The following is a 9602-nucleotide window of genomic DNA, read 5'->3' on the forward strand; positions in this document are numbered from 1 at the left end:
TTTGAAATCAAATAGTTATAACATATGATGTAATTTTGCAATTGTTTCACTTAAAGGTAAATTTTTTATAAAAAGTACAAATTTGTTCTTTTATTGTGAAGATTTACATTTTTTTTGAAAAAGAGATTAATGGATTTCAATGTGAATTGAGCATCAATAAATATTAAAAAAGGTTATTAAAAAAATTATTAAATTTCAAACCAAAATTTTCATTTTAAAAAACATAAGTAAAACATCAAAACTATTTTTCATAAAAGTTTAACAAAAATAATAAATTTTTACATAGTAAAAATCTACCAATACAATGAATTTTCATGTACTATATATTAGTCTTGGGATCTATTAGATGATATTTAAAATGGATTAAACTTAAATCTCTATGGCATATATGTAGAATTGTATACGTATAAAATGTTCAATAAAAGAACTTTCTATGTGGTTATGGTAAAACAAATATATATGACATATATTAGAAAAGGTTATATATTTATGTGTATGATTTTGGAATTTTCTAAGGCAGAAAATGAGCTTATAAAAAGGAGACCTCCCTCATTTGTGAGCATCAAACATTATAACAAATGTTGGTCTTTCTAACTCAAAAAATGTTCTTTCAAGAAAGTGTGTGATTTGGTTTTTTTTTAACAAAATGTTAAAAACGGTAGAAGTTGTTTAGGCTCGACAACAATATCATTTTCACAACTAGAGAGTGGGTGATAACCTTAACTTGGTTAGAATTCATCAAATAACTTAGATTGCATTTAGGTATATCGTAGGTGATTCATATGTGATAAATGAAATTGAGTGTGATTACAAGTTGGTTATATAAGGAAAATAGAATTAGGTCGTATAATGTAAAAATGGCCCTTTCATGGCATATCAAGCGCGGTTCATATGTAAGCGATATAATCCTTTTCTTTTTTATGAATATAGAATTCGCTAGAAACAATCATTTAGTTAGTTATATGTAAGGGTAGTTTCGTCTTTTACATATTCAAGTTAGTTGTGAGGTCGTTAGCTTCATCATTCAAGTATGTTTATGTATATATTGATGTATTCTGTTTTTTAGTTTTAATTAATGAGAAGAAACAACAAATCACCAATCCAATCTATTCCATCTGGTTTCGTGCCAACTCCTTGGTAATTAGTTGGATCCTTAATTTATTGCACAAAAACATTGCAGATAGCCTCTTGTTTCTTCAAACAGCTAGAGAAATATTAAATGAACTCAATCACATATATGAGCAATCTGATGGCGTGTTGTTGTATCAAATTCAACAACAAAATCTATTCTAATTCTCAAGGATCTAATGATTTTTCTTCATATTTCGCCAAATTAAGCACAATTTGGGATGCACTTAGAGTTGTTCAAAGTATTCCTGATTGTACCTGTGATTCTGAAATTGCTCTAAACAAATTCATGGAAGATCAACGTCCGATTCAATTATTGATGGGCTTAAATGACTCATACAAGATACTTCGTGGTCAAATATTAATGATGATGCCCGTATAAACTATTTCCACTATTTAGTCTATGGTGATTCAAGAAGAAAGGCAAAGAGGTATAACTACTTCATCAACAATTCATCCTGATGTTGTTGCTATGCATGTTTCACATGATAATAACAATAATATGTCCAAGAAATCTCTTCTTTGTTTTCACTGCAAAAAGAATGGACACAAAAAGCACAATGTTATAGGTTGAATGGTTTTCCCCTAAATTTCAAATTTATAAAGACCAGAAAAGAAGATTCAAAATCTGTTGTGCAAAATGTTACTGCTATCACTACTCCCACAATCTCCACAGAGCAATATGAACAACTTTTGCAACTTCTAAGCACCAACAACATTAATCAATCTTCAAATTCCAATTTGGTCAATTCCTTAATTACTCAAGGGGCAATGGCATCTGAAGGTAAATCCTTATCTTTTTCACATTTTATTGCTAATGTCTATAAATCAAAATCTGTTTTGCATCCACATTTTTCGTGGATAACAGACACCGGTGCTACAAATCACAAATGTTCTAACTGTTCTCTTTTTTCATCCATGACAAAACTTGCTCAACCAATTTTTATTGGTCTTCCTAGTGGTCATACCACTTATGTTTCACTTGTTGGTAATGTAAAGATACATGACAAAATTACCCTTCATGGTGTTTTCTATCTGCCTTGTTTCAAGTATAACTTAGTATCAGTTACTAAATTTACTTCTCAATTGCAAACATTTGTAATCTTCATTGATAAATATTGTTTTTTGCAGGACCCTTCACTGCAGAATAAGCTTTCTATTGGCATTCTTGGCAACAAGGTCAATGATCTTTATGTATTTGACCATCATGGCCTTAAGAGTTCTTTATCATTTGCTTTTCAACTTTGTCTTTTCCTTCAATGTTGAATAATTCTGCCAAACTTTTGAATTCAAATGTCTTGTTATGGCATAAACGTTTTGGCCATGTTCCATTACACAAGCTTCAAAAGCTTTCTCTTGTTCCTAGTCATAATGTTGTTTCTAATCTTGATGAATGTATTGTTTGTGCAAAAGCAAAACAACATTGTTTTCCATTTCCTAAAAGTATTTCATCAACATCTTCACCATTTGATCTAGTTCATACTGATACTTGGGGCCTTATAAACATACTTCTTATGACGGCAATCAATATTCATCACAATTGTTGATGATCATACCAGATACACATGGGTACACTTGTTAAAACATAAAAACTACGCCTTCTTTATCATAAAAGCTTTCACTGCTTTAATACAAACTCAATTTTCAAAAAGAATAAAGGTGATAAGATCTAATAATGCATATGAATTGGGTTCAAGCAATGAAGCTCATGAATATCTTCAACATCAAGCTATCTTTCATCAAACCTCCACAACTTATACACTACAACAAAATGGTTTAGTGGAGAGGAAACATAGACACATCCTTGAAACTGCAAGAGCTTTATTTTTTCAATCTGGAATAGGAGTTACATATTGTTCTAAAGGTGTTAAGACAACACTTCATTTGATCAATAGGATGCCTTCAAAAGTTCTCAATCATGTTACTCCATATGAGGTTTTATACAAACAACAACTAGACTTGTCTTATTTAACGGAATTTGGTTGTCTTTGTTTTGTAGTTACCACATCTACAGGAAGAGACAAGTTTATGCCTAAATCTCACTCAGGTATTCTTCTTGGATACCCATCTAGAAAGAAAGATTATATAGTTCTAGACTTGGTTACTCATGTTATTCACATATCCAGATATGTGAAATTTTTTGAAAACATATTCCCTATTCATAGCTATCAACATTAAAATTCAACCAGAATCCCAAATTCCTTTCTTCCTGTTCATGTTTCTGATGAAACTTCAATGCATTATCCAAACAAAATTAACCCTCGTCAAACTCCAGAAACTAACCCTACTCCCACATCTTCTTCAACTATCATTCCATTAAGAAGATCCATAAGAAATCATCAACCACCCACTTATTTGAATGATTATATATGTAATCATGCCAATACATCTAATCACAATCATGATTGTCCTCATACACTAACTAATCTTTACATTAGTCATACATATTCTCAAGTTTAAAATGTTAATATTGATCTTCAGAGTTATACTTTCAATATCATTAGTCATGTCCTAGAACCAACTTTTTATTTAGAAGCAAAGGGAAATCCAAAGTGGGAATAAGTTCTAGAGAAAGAATTGAACTCTTTAAAAGCAAATCACACCTAGGACATTGCCAAAATTCCTAAATGGAAGAAACCAATTTCTTGTAGATGGGTCTACAAAGTGAAATACAAAGTAGATGGTAGCATAGAAAGGTATAAGGCATGATTGGTGGCTAAAGGGTTTACTCAAAAGATGGGGTAGATTGTCATGAAACATTCTCCCAGTAGTGAAATTCAACACAATTTGATGTATTGTTACTTTGGATCTCAAGAAAAAGTGGGATATACATCAGTTTGATGTAAACAATGTGTTTCTTCATGGAGATCTCCATGAAGAAGTATACATGAAGTTGCCACCAGGTCACTCTATTGATTCTCTTTCATTGGTTTGCAAGTTAAAAAAGTCCTTACACGGCCTAAAACAGGCCTCAAGACAATGGTATTCAAAATTGTCATATGATTTATCCTCCAAAGGATATATTCATTCACAAAATGATCACTCGGTATTCTTAAAGAAATCTGCAAATTCAATGGTGATAGTTGTTGTTTATGTCGATGACATATTAGTAACAGGTGATGACAGTCAAGAAATACAAGATCTTAAGGCATTTCTACATCAACAATTTCAAATAAAAGACTTCGGTCTTCTTCATTTCTTCCTTGGCTTAGAGTTTCAAAATCATGAAAAGGGAATGGTTATACATCAACACAAGTTCATTCAATTGTTAGAATTATATTCTATGAATTCTTCACAATCTGTCCCTATTTCATTACCCACAAAGCCATAATTGTTATATCAAATACCTAACCTTTGAAATATCCCACCACTTATAGATAAGTTATTGGGAAACTCAATTATTTGTTACATAAACATCCTGATTTATCCTATGTAGTTCAACACTTAAGCCAATTCAATCAAGTTCCATGTCATTCTCACTATGAAGCCGCCCTTCATGTTTCAAAATATCTTAAAGGAACAACTATCAAAGGTATTTTATTCAATAAATATAGTTCTTTTCACATGGAAGCTTATTGTGATTCGGATTGGGCAGCTTGCCCAATCACAAGACGACCAGTTAGTCGCTTTTACATAACCTTTAGGGGTAATCCAATCTCATGGAAATCGAAGAAACAAACAACAGTTCATTTTCATCAGCTGAGGCTGAGTATCGATCTATAGGTATGTGTGGAATTACCATGGTTGAGTCAATTAATTGTAGAGCTTAAAGTCAAAGAAATAAATGCAATAACATGGAAGCTATTTACATTGCAAGAAATCTGGTATTTCACGAACGCACAAAACACATAGAACTGGACTAGCAGTTTGTTCGTGAGAAGCTACAAGATGGTCTAATCTCTTTGACACATGTTAATACTGGTGATCAATTAGAGGATGTTTTTACCAAGTCAATATTTGGACCTCAACATAATAATGATATCTCTAATATGGGTATAGTTTCATTTCCTCTAGATTGAGGGAGGGAGGGGGTGTTAGAAACAACCAATTAGTTAGTTAGTTATATGTAAGGGTAGTTTTGTCTTTTAGATATTCAAGTTAGTTGTGAGGTCTTTGGTATCATCAGTAAAGTTTGTGTGTGTATATATATATATATATATATATATATATATATATATATATATATAGAAGTATTCTATTTTTGAGTTTTAACTAATGAGAAGAAACATCAAATTCTTTCCATCTTCTCTCTCGATCATTTCTTGATGTTACAACAAATTTTGATTACAAGATAAGTAATCATATCCTTTTCTATTTAACTAAACTGGAAGGTCTAGTATGCTCAAGAGTCATATTAAAGTGATATTGCTAATTAACATATGATACTAATGGGTCACACTAACAACAACTTGATATAATTGATTATTTATTAGAAATTGGTTTTAATAAATATCCAATAAACTCTTATAATTAAATTGGAAATTATTTATTTCTAGGAAATAATAATTTTCATTAGCAAGTAACATTATATATAATTCATATGGTATGAACTAATAAGTCATGCACACCATTGTGGACTAGACAAATTCTTTTGTCTTTTACCAAAAAGTTAAAGTTTATATTTTATAAACTTGTTTTCTAAAATATAAAGCTTTTGTCTTCTTTCTTTTATTATTTTTATAAAATAAGAGTCAAAAGACATGAGTATGGCTTTCATATTTGTTTAATCAAAAGTAATAAGAAGCATGTGAGACATGTAAGCTTTAGGGACATGCTTGTCTAAAGTGGAAGGACCTAATGGTTAAAAACTTGACTTTAAGACAATATAAATATGAGGCTTCCACTCTTAAATTGGGGGCTTCATTCTTGCTTCCCAAAACCGTAACCTCCTTAGAGGAGGTTACTCTCTCTCTCTCTCTCTCTCTCTCTCTCTCTCTCTCTCTCTCTCTCTCTCTCTCTTTTCTTCATCTCTTCTTGAAGATTACTTGCATTTTCATGCCCTCTTTTAAGTTCATATTAGTTATGAACTTAAAGCTTAAGGGATTAAGAGTTTATGGACTAGCATCTACATCAAGTTGAGTCATTGTTGGTGTCTCAAAGGTTCCACATTCTTAATCAACTTCCAAGCCTCCCAAGAGGACCCAAAGAACTACAATGGTTGTCATTTCTTTACCTCTTCTTTGGTTGGTGTTTAAATCTTTCTACAACTTGCAAGGAGATCCTTGGTGGGTATAAAATGTTATGTTATGTTCAAAAGTTAAAGTCTTCCGTTGTCATATTTTTTTAGTTTATGAACCTATTTTTGAACTAAAACCCAACAATTGGTATCAGAGCCACCTTGCAAGTTTGGTTAGATTTTTTTTTTGATTTTTGAAAATCTTAGTTTTTGGAGAATATGGATAACTTGTTTTTGTATAAAAATAAGTTCCTACATATTTTCTACGACAACTTTATAATTGTTATTTTTTTTATGTGACAAAAGTTTTATGCATCTTTTGTCATTTATCTTAGAAAAACAAAGGTTGTTTTATGTGTATGTTGATGTATATTATGTGCATAAACTTGCCAATGTCCATTATAATTGTTGTGTTGTCGTGTTTGTTGTTTTTATTATAAAAATGGTTGTAATAATTTATTTATTTATATGGTATGTAATAATTAAATAGATTAGTTTTCTTGTTTATTTTTGTAAAGTAATAGATTAGTTTTTAAAAATAATTTATTTGTACAAAGATGTAACAAGAAATGAAGTTGGAGCCATTTTTTGAAGACAAAAAGGCAATTTTCGAGTTCATCATATGCTGGGCAGAAAGATGACACTTTCTGAAAAGTGTTATGAATGCTATACAAGTGCTGAACAGAAAGATGACACTTTCTGAAAGGTGTCATGAATGCAGCAGATTTTTCCTTAAAGAAGTTCTTCAAATCTTTTGCAAGCAATGAGTGTTTACTCAAGTGGGAGCTTCTACAACAACATTACAAGAAGCTTTTTGATCCCCTTAAATGTTCCTTTAGGAATGGACTTGGCATCTTTTGTTGGCTCACAAAAATGTCATTAGTTGGCTATGTTTATGCACATATCTTTTTATGCATATTCGCGTTGTTTATTTTATACAATTATTTTGTGTGGTTGATAAATTAGTTTTTCACATGCTAAAATAATTTTGGACAAAATAAACATCACACGGAGTTTGGTACATAAGATGTAAAAAGTGATATAAAAACTAGCTTTTCATATAGAACCTTTAAAAGTGATTTTTCTTTTGAAAATTGATACCATGGTTTATTATATGCATGTAATAACCATGATATCATATGTTTTTAAACTAGAATTATAAAACGTATAAAAGACCCTTTTTACAAACCTCAAATCTATGCAATCCTTTTGAAGAACACTCACACATCTCTTGTATGCACTAGTGGGATAAATGATACCAAACCGCTTAGTGTTATCTTTTGATGCCCGATGTGTATTCGCGATTTTCTATAACCAAGTTATAGGCCGATGGTGGTTGTCGAGGCCAACAAAATAAATACCCTAAATATTACACACTAAAATAGTGTATAGTGGTAAAGGGATCGTATCCACGGAGATTGGTTCAATTTAAATCTCTATGTAAATCACTTGTTCAAGTACTTGTAAAACAAAAGTAAAAGTAAAATGGGGGGTTTAGTTCTTTTTGATTGTTTGACAAAATTAAAACTAGCTAGAATGTAAATATGACAAGTAAACAAGTAAAAGATTTGATTAAATTCAATGAAGTGAAATTGGTTGATTTTGGGTACACCACATGGATGACATGGTTGACTTATCATTAGACTAAATAGAACAACACTTGTGAATTAATTTAACTTGGCTATAGCAATCCATAAGCACAAATTACCTCAACCCTTCATTGTTATTAAAATGGCTAGAGGAGCTCTTAACACATTTCCTTAATTAAAGTCACAAAATCAATGAAGCATATAATCTTGTGAAAATCAATTAGCTTTAAGTTCTAAGAGTTACCAAGTCCAAAAGATAATCAAATGCTTACATTATCATTATGGAGGAAACATTTCCATGGTCTAAATGAAATGAAAACAAACATATAAAACATTTGTTGCTTACTAATTTGAGGGTCCATTACTTAACCAAGAAATTAGTCAACAAAAATAAGCATTCATTCATCTAAGCTCATGATCAAAGACAAATAAACACAACAAGATGTTTAACTAGAAAACATTCCCATAAACTTCAAACACAAGATAATAGTAAGTCTTCAAAGCAACTAATCATCCATGGGTTAAACCCTAATCAACCAAATGAAAGTTTAGCCAAGCATGGCCAAAGTAGAAGAAATGAAATATAGTTTAGTGATACCAAACATTGTTCTAGTTGCAAGATGGAAAGAAAATAACACCAATCTTCAATTCTTCAACTTCTTCTCCAATGTTCTTGAGAGCAAAAGAGTGGTTTTCTCCAAGAGGTAATAATGAAAAATGCCCCAAAACTCCAGCAAATAAGGCTCATTTCCGGATTCAAAAAGTTGCACAAAAGCTACCCACCAACTTTCCACAAGTAGAGTCAACAAGTCAAAACTCGGGATCAATTCAGCACAATTCACGTGGACCGCGTATGGGTCCACGCGGACCGCGTGGGTCTCGCTGATTGTGGGACATGGGCCATTTAAAATACAATCTAGCCCAATCTTCTCATTCACACTTCAGCCCACATGCATAACTCTTGAGAGCCCAATTGTGCCATTCCTAAGCCTCCAATGATTGGTCCAATGCTCCTTCAATCTTCCATAGCCTGAGTACGTGTCGCCTCATCATGACTCTCGCTCAAAAATTAAGTCCAACTTGATTTCTTGTTTATGCTGACACCAAGCTCAATCGCACCACTTCAAGTCCACAAGCAAACCGCAAGCCTCCAAAAGTCCCGCACTCCTTCCATATCTCCAATAACAATTAGTCTGCGAAAAATCCTGCAAAATAAGCTCAAAAGACTGGAAAGCACCTGGTAAAGGAGAAAAATAACAAAAAGAGAAAATATGCATGAAGATTAACTAAAATGAGATGGAATGTGCTAAAATAAACTATAAAAAGAAGTAAATAAAATGAAACTATCAGCCGATTACCCAAGTTTTTCAAATTGTATGATTTGATCGGAAATCTTTTGTGATAAAGGATACCTAAGCAAGAGAGTTCCGAGGCATAGATGGGATTAAACATGTCTAATTAAACTTGTTGTTAGCGATCCCATAAATCTAGGAGTTATATAGCAAGATATAATTGATAATAGATATCTACCGGGTTGGATTCAAATGGATGAGATAAAGGATACCTAACCATTTATTTGTTTTTCAACTTGGATCCTAGACTTTGATAATTAATATTTTTGGAAACTAAAAGAGTATTAATTATTGAAGATTAAATATTGAAAATACTAAATGAATTTTGTTAAAATTTTGTAGTTAAATAATCCATTC

This window comes from Lactuca virosa, chromosome 3 (genome assembly GCF_052849685.1).
Source record: "Lactuca virosa cultivar CGN04683 chromosome 3, Lactuca_virosa_CGN04683_v6, whole genome shotgun sequence".
In the NCBI taxonomy this organism is placed as follows: Eukaryota; Viridiplantae; Streptophyta; class Magnoliopsida; order Asterales; family Asteraceae; genus Lactuca; species Lactuca virosa.